Genomic DNA, 10463 nt, shown 5'->3' with positions numbered 1-10463 from the left:
CCTCTCCCATCCTCCACCCTGGCTCCCAATCCCAGTCTCCTCTGTGCTCTTCTTCTTATCTTGGTCTCCACCCCACCTCTCCCCTGACTTCATATCCTAGTCTCTGAACCCAGCCAGTCCTAGTTCTCTTCCCAGAACCCAATTCCTTATCAAATCTGTCTCTGCTCCCTCCTACCCTCCACTGGTTCCTAGTCCCAGATTTCTTGACCAGCCAGTTCCAATTTCTCCTGTCACCTCAGTTCTTCAGCTGATTTCATTGCCCCCCCAGCATTTGGTTCCCAGTCTCCACTCCCCATGCACCCCTCAGTTTCTTTCACCAGCTTCCAGTCCCAGTTCTCCCCCTCCTCAAAGCCCCCAGCCTCCAGTCTCCTTGCCTAACCCAGCCCATCTTCCCAACTCACCCAGTCCTGGTTTGCCCTCTCCCTTGGCTCCCAGTATCCTGGCCCAACCAGTCCCAGTCTCCCCCTCCAATTTCCAGTCAAGTTTCTCTCCCACCCCTTCCAGTCCCAGTCTCACCACACTCTTTTCCTCAATCTACTCCTTTCCCTCTCCCCAGTTCAGCTTTTGTCCCGTCCACATTTGAATCAGAAGGCTATCTTCTCCATGCTGCCTTGGTGCCAGAGTGGTATGTGTGTGTGTGTGTGTGTTATTGAGAACAGAGGCAACAGGCTCCCTGCTCTCAGTTCCAGTGCCCGGCTCCAGTCTGTCACAGATCAGCTTTTAGAGGGAAATCCTTCTGTGCCCCCCTAGCTGTGGGCTTGGAGCATGCTTAGTCACTCTGTGGTGATGACATATGCACTGTATGATCAGCACTAGTAGCTATGAGAAGATGGAATATGCTCCGTGAGGTTGGAGTCTTCAGCCTCTACTGAGCATGTGTAAACTGCAAATTTTCAAAGGCTTATTACTTAGCCACATTTTTATGGGGAAGGCAGAAGGCACATCCCTGACAGAAAGGTCAACCACTGCCATATTTTAGATTTCTACTCCAAAGTATAGGGGGCGATAGAACATTTAAAAGAAAAGGTCTCGAGAATTTTTTAACATGGGCAAAATTATATCTATTTTTTCAAGCCTCATTCTCTGATATGGCTGAACCATTTTGGCTGAAAATTTTATATATATGAGGCAGACACCTGGCATGGAAAAGTTAAGCCTAAATTGTTAAAGTTTAGCAAAGTTGTAAAGCAACTGAAAACAGCATCTTTTAATGGGAAGTGTCAGGGAATTTTAATAACATGTAGGTCCAACAGCCCTGCCTATAGTAACAGGTATGGTACAAGGCAATGAGATACAAATATATGAATAAAAAGTGTAAAAAACAAAACAAAAAAGGCATGAGGGTGAGGACAATGACAATCTAAAATTAAAAGAGAGTTTTGACATACCTATATCACATATGCATGTATACATCTACATCTATATATCGTTACCTACATGAGTAGGCAAAAAGTACTGTACTTTTCTAGAAGTCTTGGTAAAACATTGCATCTAATAAATCACCACTGCTTTTATATCTCAACCACAACTCCTTCTCTCAGGAAGAACTGGTTATAACAGAAAACAGAACAATATTGTGCAACTGTGTAGCCTTCCAACTCTTTACCGTACTGTAACAAAATCTTCCATAAATATCCAGTTTTCATTAAGACTAATCAAAACATGAGCATATATTGTATCTCAATACCTCATCATGGAAAAGAAACAGAAATTCAGTTTCTCACATTTAGATTGTAAGCGTCAGGCAGTCCTTCTGTTGAATTGCCACCATTGCTCAGGCAGGGCACTGGCTCCCTCCTATTTAATTCATCCAGGGAAATGTACTGTGCCTGACACATATTCAGACTATTTAAGAAATGAGATGCTTTCAACCAAGTATCTGTATGTTAATTTCAAAGATGTTCCCAGTGAGGTGAGAACCCCCCCAGCCCTATCAGAACTTAAGAGTTCCTAGACAGTATTTCCAGCGCAGCTTTCACTTAAAAAGCTGATTGACAAGAGTGGTACCTAATCAGTGAACAGAATTTTCCAAAAATTACACAAGATGAGTCACTTTTCCAGGGCTCTAAAGATAGATGTTGTGATAGCCACCAAGATAACTATGATCCTACTAGAATTTGGGTTGGAGATCAGACTGTGTGCCTAATTTAACTTTGTTTTGGCATTGACATCTTGGCACATTGTACATGCTGCAGTTTATGTTCCTACCTGATGTTCGTTTGGCAACTCGTTTTTCTCTCCACAAGCTATGCTGATGAGTTTCATTGTAGAACTCTGTGGGATCTGTGATTGGATGCCAGAAAGCTAGTGCTGCTTTAACCTTTTTACCATTCTTCACTTACTTTTCCTTTAATTTGAAGGTGTTTTTGTGATTTTGCTGAGCTGTTTTTAATTGCCCATTGTGTTTCTGTAACTGCTCAGAATTTATAAGCAGCATAAAGAAAAGTTCCACAAAAATGAATGGAGTTGATTGTATTGTTAAAAGTTCCAAAGAATGATGTTTTCAATTTATTTGTTATGGATCCAAATTGAAACCCTTTCTCATGTGAGTAATCCTGGAGATTTCAATGGGATCCTGCCATGTGCCAGCAATGCCCCTCTGCCATGTACATTGGCCAAACCGGACAGTCTCTACGCAAAAGAATTAATGGACACAAATCTGACATCAGGAATCATAATACTCAAAAACCAGTGGGAGAACACTTTAACCTGTCTGGCCATTCTTTGACAGACCTGCGGGTGGCTATCTTAAAACAGAAAAACTTCAAAAACAGACTCCAACGAGAGACTGCTGAGCTGGAATTGATATGCAAACTAGACACAATCAACTCAGGGCTAAATAGGGATTGGGAATGGCTGAGCCATTACAAACATTGAATCTATCTCCCCTTGTAAGTATTTTCACACTTGCTTCTTATCAAACTGTCTGTACTGAACCATCTTGATTATCACTTCAAAAGTTTTTTTTCTCTTACTTAATTGGCCTCTCAGAGTTGGTAAGACAACTCCCACCTGTTCATGCTCTCTGTATGTGTGTGTATATATATCTCCTCAATATATGGTTCACTCTATATGCATCCGAAGAAGTGGGTTGTAGCCCACGAAAGCTTATGCTCTAATAAATTTGTTAGTCTCTAAGGTGCCACAAGTACTCCTGTTATTTTTACAATTAGTTGCGTAAGGGTTTCTGTATTGTGCTATGTGGGTGTTTCTCTCTACAGTTATGGTGAGGGGAAAAAGAGTTATAAACTATATCGATTTGAATATGGGCTTGCTGGGAGCTGTTGTCCTCAGGGAGCAAGAATTATGTTGGTAATACAGCATTTGAACAGTTTTAAAGACACATACGAGGTGGAAGATTAAATCTAGTAGCTCAAGGTAAATAGGAAAGATGTGGGTGAGGGTTCCACCCCTGAGGTCTGTGGACAATGCTTTGGTGAAAAGGGAATTCTCTTGCCCTTTTTGTCAATTTCATGGATGCCCTCAGGGCTCTGAAAAGCAGCCATGACATTGACTATAGTTTTCTTGTATTTTTAAATAAATTGTATATTCTACAGCAGGGGTCGGCAACGTTTGGCACGCGGCTCGCCAGGGTAAGCACCCTGGTGGGCCGGGCCAGTTTATTTACCTGTTGACGCGGCAGGTTCGGCCGATCGCGGCCCCCACTGGCCGCGGTTTGCCATCCCGGGCCAATGGGGGTGGCAGGAAGCCGCGGCCAGCACATCCCTCGCCCATGCCGCTTCTCGCCTCCCCCATTGGCCCGGGACGGCGAACCGCGGCGAGTGGGGGCTGCGATCGGCCGAACCTGCCACGTCAGCAGGTAAATAAACTGGCCCGGCACGCCAGGGTGCTTATCCTGGCGAGCCGCGTGCCAAACGTTGCCAACCCCTGTTCTACAGAAATTGATACCTTAGGCTTCCACACTTATTAGGAAAACTTCCCCCTACTACTGGTGATTGGGTGAGTGAATTTTTCAAGCTTTGGAGTAGTAGTTTCATTATTTTTCCTTGTTTATTCAAATCAGGTAAAATACAGACCAGGAAATACATAAGCTACATTGACTAAAGTACTACAATGAAAAGTGTACATAAACATACTAGTTCTTCTTCGAGTGTTTGCTCAGGTCCATTCCATATTAGGTGTGTGTGCTCGCCACATGCACCGGTGCCAGAAGTTTTCCCCTCAGCAGTATCCATAGGGGAACGGCTCTGGTGCCCTCTGGAGTGGCACCCACATGGCGCAGTATAGGGGGCACCGCTGGCTCCCCCCCACCCTCATTTCCTCCTTGCTACCAGTGATGGTGCTGGAACATCTGCTGCTTCGGCTAGCGTTGTTTCGTTTTCTGTTCTTGTGAATTTTGAAAACCTGTAATATAGTTGTATATAGTTAGTAGTTTCTTAGTTACCCTTAGTATTAGTAGTTCTCAACTTTTCATTAGTCCCAAATGGGACTCAGCCACGGGACGGGGCATGCCCCGGTCCCCAGGCTTTAAGCCCTGCAATCGCTGCAAATGGCCTATGCCCGTCAGCGATCCACATACCAGCTGCCTAAGGTACTTAGGCGAAGGGCACATAAGTGACAAGTGCCATATCTGCAAGTCCTTTAAACCTAGGGGTTTCTGGCATTTGTGTACAGATACAAATGTACAGACTTAATTCCACATACTGCCTTTTATCCCTTCCTTAGTTCTACCAACTTCTGCTCCCCTGGATTGAGAATCCAGACCATATTTTTTACCCCCTGGGTAGTATTTTTTATAATAATGCTATTTTATGGTTTCCCCTTGCTTTTTGCATCTGTAATGTGATGTGAGATGTTCAGGATGGGCACAGAGAAATAAACAATTCTTGAAAAACTAGCCATTGTAGGATATTTAATCATAGTGATCCTTCTCTGCTTGCCTTGTTCAACGGAGTAGTATGTTATTTAGTGAGTCCCCCTTGGGACTACTCACCGAGTAAGATACTTCTCAGCCTAAGTAAGAATAGCAGAATTGGGACAATTATAATTTAGTAAATGAATTTTAAAAATGTTTAACATAGTAGCATGTTATTTAGAACATTAATTCCGTTTGGAAGCCTGTTCTGAATGGCTGTAAATAGCTGCTACAGTTGAAGGTATCATATTTTTTAATCAACTGACATTCTTTTGTGTTACTGAGTTGTTGTAATAATTTCTCAAAGGAGTGAATTATTTCACATGCATGTAGCTTCAGTATACTACAGTCCATTCTCTAAAAGAGCTTGCAATCTAAGGCCCTCATCTAGCATACACTTAAGCATGTGCGTAACTTTACACATGACTAATCCATTGAAGTCAGTGGGATAGCCCACATGCATAAAGTTACACATGTTCTTAAGTGTTGGTAGGATCAAGGTTCAAGAAACTCTTCTGATTACTTTGGGCAAGATTGTGAATCCCTTGCTCACATTGGTAAGCAGTTATTCATAGCAGTAGTCCCACTGACTTCAAAAGGATTTCATGTGCAAATAAATGATTCATAATTTAGCCCTGTCAAGGTTCCTTCCCCACTCTGAACTTTAGGGTATAGATGTGGGGACCTGCATGAGAAGCTCTAAGCTCAATTAACAGCTTTGATCTGGTCTGGCTGCCACCACTCCCAAGCACTAATTCCCTTCCCTGGGTAGCCTTGAGAGACTCTTCACCAATTCCCTGGTGAACACAGATCCAACCCCTTGGATCTTAAAACAAGGAGAAATTAACCATCCCCCTTCCTTTCTCCCACCAACTCCTGGTGGACCCAGATCCAACCCCCTTGGATCTTAAAACAAGGAAAAATCAATCAGGTATTATGAAAAAGCCTTTTAATTAAAGAAAAGAAAGGTAAAAGAAAACCCTCTGGGAGAGATTAGCATACCAGCTACTCTCACAGACAACAGATTCCAAACACAGAGGATGCTCCCCTGAGCAAACCCTTAGTTACACACACACACAAAAAAAACCCAAATACCCAATTTGACTATTCCTCTAATTGCACAAGACAGGTTACAAAGAAATAGACATAAACCTATTTATTTCCTTCACTAATACTCACTACTTAATAAGAGGCTGAATTCTGGAGCTTTCCCACTCTGGTCCAAAGTGAAACTCACACAGACAAAGGGAACTTCCTTCCTCCCTTTTTAACCATCTTGTCCTCCCATTGGTTCCTCTGGTCAGGTGTCAGCTTAGGCTAGGTGAACTTCTTAACCCTTTACAGGTAAAAGAGGCATTAACCCTTAACTATCTGTTTATGACAAGCCCTCAGTTTTTTGAATGTGCTCTAACTTCTCATACTCTTCCTGTGTCCAGAAGAACTGTATTCCTTCCTCTATCATGTTGTAACTATTGCAATGTGTTCTCAAGAGAAGAACTTTGGAAGTCATACAGACTATCCACGGAGTAAATAAAAAGCATTGTACATTGTATAAATCATAAGTTAAAACTACTCATACAGTAGTTTTGGTTGGAAAGCATAATCTGCTTGAAGTGATGCCATGACATTATGATTGTAGTGAGTTCTCTTTTACTTGTTGATAAGAATAAGCCCTTTTAAATAATACTTTTCATTTCATTTAATTTTGGCCACTTTATTATAAAAATCACTGAGCTTTGACTGCAGAAAATGTCTCTTTAGAACAGACATGTTTTTCTATTAGTGCAAGAATAGGTAATATACACTGTTGTTTTCAACAAAATATTTAAAAGTGAATGTAATTATTATAACATTATCTAGAGTATTTTGGTAGTTATTAAAATGAAAAATCAGAAGCAAAATAGAAGCTCTTTATAACTCTGACATGGAACTTGTTTCTAAAGTGGTTCTTTCTTGATTATTGTTAAAATGTTAGAAAAATTGTTTTACATATATGACACAAGCAAAATATTTAATTAGACTATATAAACTGTTTGCAAATATTTTATTATTTTATTAGATCTAAATGTTGCTTTGTTTGCTGTTTTGAGATTACTCTTAATGTTCCTTTTTTCCCCTCTATGAAGCCTTCTTAATATATCATACTTTTTTATATAACTTTTTGGAGATGTTTATTCCGAAGTAGAGATTCTTTCTGGTGATTGCATTGCCACCAGAAATGTAGAAATACTATGCAATATGCTAACAGAACAATTTTTTTTTCTCTTGTCCTCATTACTGATAGCCTATGCCTGGGATGCTTTTTTTACTGACAAACTTTGGTACTGTACGTTTCAAAGATTCTTCTTCTATTCTTATTTGTCTAAAATAATATTTGTAGTGATGTAATACTGTTTAAATAGGAAATTTATAAAAATCACATTTTTCCTCCCTTCGTCCCAAAGTTGTATGAAAATCTCTTGGCATTTGTGCAATAGTTGGAATCTGAGGAGCAGTGAAGCTGGTGGGGAGGCAGAAGAGAATAAAAAAGGATAATGATGGAAATGTCTGTACAGTGGGGTTGCTATAGCAACGCCTGGAGGATAATTCTACTGGGCTGCTTAGAGGTTTCCTTGGTAAAGGCCTGTGTTTCATTTAGCTTCTGATTCTGATTGAATTAGGGCATCTCCAAACTACAGAAGTCAATATAACTGGTGAAATATGACTGAAAATAAAATAAAACCTATGTATTATCTTATTTATTTAGGTATTCTCCTCCCCCCAGTGTCCCATACTGAATGATGATATTTGTTTAATGGTGTTTAAAAGAAAAAAGTATTCTGTGTAATGATCTAAGAATGTACACTTGCAGTATTTTCATATGGTAGTTATCAGTACTGGTCACTAAAAATGATTACGGGTCAGTGAATATTCCTATGACTTCAGTGGGAATACTGACATGAGGAAAGATGGAAATGTCTGCAGGATCCTATAGACCTTATTCAAGCAAAACTCCCATTTGAGTCCATATGAGTATTGCTTGAATAAGGACGGTAAGAGTGGGCACTGAATATGAGTGTAGTGTTATCACTGTGAGCTAGCTTCATAATATCAGTGGAGCTGGTGCCTTTTTGACATAGATTTGGTATCTCATAAGGTTAAGATGTAACCACTAGACTGACAAAGTTTTCATTTTTGAGATAGATGTATTTTGTAAGGAATTTGCAGAGATGTGAGGTTTAGGATGAAATCCTGACTTCATTGAAATCAATGATAAAACTCACATTGACTTCAGTGAAGCCAGGATTTTGCCTTTAATGCTCAGGTATTCATGGCATCCCAAAGAGCAGTCTCAAAATCTGTTAGTCACACTCCTTAAGGGTTCATGTCTCCTGTGGTCTATTAACACACGGTGCAAGGGTTTCATATCTTGTGTTGAACCTTGTAATTTGGAAATCATGTTCTGGAGTGGGGGATATTTTGGACCCCGAAGTGCCAGTTTGACTGATGTAAAAATCCCTTGTTCCTGAGTGATTAGGAGTTTGTTGTGATGAAAACAACTCTACGTCAGGCTGGATAGCACTACTTCGGTTATGATTATTCAAGGTTTTCAGTACAAACCCCTATTTTCAGTTCAGAAAAAAGAAGTGTCTCCTGTAGAAACCTGCATGGACCTCGGAGGGAGTGTGGCACATGAAACACCTTCTTCTTTGCTGCTCCTTACTTCTGGAACACTCACCATAAACTCGAGTGGCAAGCAATCTCCTGCTCCTCTTCAAAACATGCTTCCTCAGTGAAGCCTCCCAGTGTTAATCCACTACCGAAAGAAATGCTATTATCAAGGCTTAAAGTGGGCTAGGTCACCTACGGTTAATGTCCCAGCCAAAACAACTGAAAAGCTCTGAGGTGTGTCTGGGTTTGGGGTGTGAGTTGTGCTGGCAAAGGGGACTGCATGGCTGAATCTAACATAGTGCTTTCTGACTGGGAAACAGAAAGTGCAGTACTGTATCAGCTATCCTCAGGAGAGTATTTTCCTGATCATTTCAGGACATGCTGCTGCTCTCAATGCTGCCATAATGGGTATTTAGGACACAGGGACAAATGTACCAGGAATGGATTGCACATTCATTTGAGGTTGGAAATAAATCACCTGGTCTAATTTGGATTGTGCTCTGATTTTAGAACTCTTGGAGTTAGCAATACTGCATTTTCCCACTTGTTGGCAACACCCCAGACTCTGCTGCAGTAGGGACTGACCTCAGTAGCTGATGCAGACATGCTACACACCCCGGTCAGCAAAATCAGGTCATTTTCACATTTGCATCCACTCTGCTGTTGCTGACTAGTATTACAACTATTCTGCATGCTGCAAAGGAAGCTAAGGAGAAGGGCGCTCATAGATCAGAAGACTTCTTTGAGACAGTTTTATGACCGTGGCTGGCCCGTGTCTGCTGACTTGGGCTTGTGGGGCTCAGGATACAGGGCAGTTTAATTGAAGTGTAAACATTCGGGCTCAATCTCGAGCCTGGGTTCTTGGGCCCTCCTCCCTTGCTAAATAATTTGTTACACCTTGTATTTATCTATGACACTCCGAGTATGTTTCCTAGCCCTGAAGAAGAGCTCAGTGTAAGCTGGAAAGTTTGTCTCTCTCAATAGAAGATTGCTGGTTCAATAGAAGATATTACCTCAGTCACCTTGTCTCTCTGATCGCCACCCATTGGCATTTAGTGGCCTCCTTTCTGGCAGTCTCAACAGAGAGGCTGGGAGTTGGATGGGTATTGAAAATGAAGTACCTTGTCACCCCGAGAGGTGATCCATCTAGGTCAGGGTTGAGGCATGCGGAGGCAGAAGCTTGTGCTGCTTCTGCTGTACCTGGACTGTGAATAAACAGAGCAATTAGGCTACTAGGGCTGCCAATCTGGCACCTTTCACAAGCACTAAATTCACTTCAAATAATCACCTCAATAGTTGATTATACTGATTTTAGCTAATAACCAGCTTTAGATTAGTGCCCTGAAAGGCGGATTAAATGCATGTAAATCTCTTGAAAACTATAGCAATGATTTTCCAATAGGAGGTTGTTTTCATTTGCAGCTTTACTCACTTCATTGTGAATAGTATGAAGGAAGGTGGTATAATCCACACAGGTCCAACAATTCTCTGTGCAATATCAGGATTTCAGAGTGGAGAAAGCCTCAGGTCACCACATTGAAATGAGGATTGTTGTCTACTGATGGTCTTTATGAGTTGACTGGCCTGGATACCAGAAAGGGAAGGCTTATTGGAGCTGGTTCGAAGCTTTATTATTTTATTTTATTTTATTTTAACAGGAAAATAATCAAATACTTTTTAATGGCAGAATGTAAGAAGAGAGGGTTAAAAAGAAAAAAATACATATACATCCCAATGAATACAGGCTAGGACAATAATCATTTAGCAGAGAAAGAGGGGAGAATGAACACATGTATTTAAATCCCCAAGGAGATTAAGACAAAGGTTAATAAAGGTAATAAGAACAATAAAAGAGCTGCAGTTCACAGGGGAAATGCTGTAGGGATGAAATGCAATTATAATCAGTGTGTGGGGCTAAATGCGCTCCCGTGCTACC

This window comes from Emys orbicularis, chromosome 3 (assembly GCF_028017835.1).
Source record: "Emys orbicularis isolate rEmyOrb1 chromosome 3, rEmyOrb1.hap1, whole genome shotgun sequence".
In the NCBI taxonomy this organism is placed as follows: Eukaryota; Metazoa; Chordata; order Testudines; family Emydidae; genus Emys; species Emys orbicularis.
This window is presented reverse-complemented; position numbering follows the sequence as displayed.